Raw genomic sequence first — 1,728 nt, 5'->3', positions numbered from 1 at the left:
ATATATATATATATAAGCATTTTAACATTTATCTTCTATTTGTTTCAATCGTATATATATATGTACACATCTGTGCATTTATGCATGGTTGTATCTGTGTATAGATAGATATGTATGGGTAGGTGTGTATTCATATAAAATAAATGTATCTGTGTGTGTGTTGTGGTTGTGCACATGCGAGTGGAAATATATGTGTGTGTGTGTACGTGTGTGAGTGTGTTGTGTGTGAGCGTGTTGTGTGCGTATGTGGATGTGTTTGTGTATGCGTGTGTATGCATGTATGTGTGAGTCTATGCCTGTGCGTGCAGAGCTCATTCTTACAGATGGCGAAAAGAAACCTATTAGTAAACAACCAACCAGTGCAGTGTCCTCCTCCTCCCCATTTGTCAGGTGACGGTTCCTGCGTATGATGTTGGTTTCTCTAATGTGGAAATGTCGCTTCAAGTCGCAACCGATATTAGAGACTTGCCACTTTGGAACCGGAAGACTGATGCCGTTTTGCTTTTGCCGTTCTCTTGTCTAACTGCTATGGCACTTGGGATGGGATACTGGATCCATCCAATTAAAATTAGAGAAGCGAGCAGCGTTCAGGAAAAATAACAATGAGCAAACTATGAAAACATGTACGGTATGTCCACAACAACGGTGAGTCGTTCCCAGATTTGAATTTCTTACCAGAATGGACCAACGATTCGGATAGTAGTTAACCAGTAGGATACCAGTTAATTTTGTGGGGCATAGCATTCAGCCAGAAGCCGTTGTAGGAAAGGGAAACTGAGCTGAAGCATGCCCGTTGATGTTGGTGAGTGAAAGAATGAAATGATGCGAGACTCTGGTATTGAATTGGGTCGTTATTTTCATAGAACTGATGTAATGTCTATGGAATGAAGACCGTTTGACGACCACGTACTCGTACCAAGTTTTGTATGCCCTGAGGAATGGAGGTCCTGCAATGTTGTGAAAAAGAGCCTTGTTGATAAAGGCACAGCAAGAGGCAAGTAATGAATTGGTAATTTAATGGACTGGAGTGAACGATGTCCATCGCTGACCATATCTTAATTGTTCAAGCTTTTTATCCGTCACACCTATTCTATTCTGTAACCAATGGTAACATATTACGTAACAATTTACTTGACGTAGCCAATGACGATAGTCGATTTCAAAATGGTTGCAGCATTTCACCTCTCCTTTTTCATTCACGGTCTCTTTTTCTCTTCCCATTTTCTCTGTCCCTGTTCCAATCTGTGTGCGTCTGTCTCTCTGTACGAAACGATAGCTTTATCATCGTCATCTCTTCGAGAGAATGGCTTCATCTTTATGCCATAATGAGAATATATTTACAAGCATTTTCAAATACACACACATACGCGCGCATGCGTTTCTGGTGGTGACAAGGTATCATTCATTCAGATTAATTCATTCACGTTGCATTGTGCATGTAATGTCTCTGTGTGTTTATGTGCGTATCTATATGCTGTATGTATGTGTGAGTATGCGTATGGGTGCATGTGCATGTGCATGTGTGAACGTTACGGGTGTAGGAGAGAGCCGTGTGGGTATGTGAGTGCGTATGCATGAATATTATGTATGTTTATGTTGGTGTATGTCTACGTGCGTGAATGCACATACACATATACATACATACATATATACATACATAATACATACAAACATATATATATAAACATACACATATGTATATATATATATATATATATATATATATAT

The 1,728-nt window shown here is 39.4% G+C and overlaps 1 long non-coding RNA gene across 1 annotated transcript in view; it reads right to left on the bottom strand.

Moving 5' to 3' along the window:
* Positions 1-1,027, bottom strand: part of LOC128248528 (uncharacterized) — a 7,829-nt gene extending 6,802 nt beyond the window's left edge. Inside the window, exon 1 of the long non-coding RNA XR_008264702.1 lies at positions 358-1,027. This is a non-coding gene — a long non-coding RNA (uncharacterized LOC128248528). The remainder of the gene's footprint in view (positions 1-357) is intronic.
* Between the last annotated feature and the right edge of the window lie 701 nt (positions 1,028-1,728).

Source organism: Octopus bimaculoides, chromosome 8 (assembly GCF_001194135.2).
Source record: "Octopus bimaculoides isolate UCB-OBI-ISO-001 chromosome 8, ASM119413v2, whole genome shotgun sequence".
Taxonomy (NCBI): Eukaryota; Metazoa; Mollusca; class Cephalopoda; order Octopoda; family Octopodidae; genus Octopus; species Octopus bimaculoides.
Note: the sequence above shows the minus strand (reverse complement) of the source record. Positions and strands in the feature narration are given on the sequence as shown.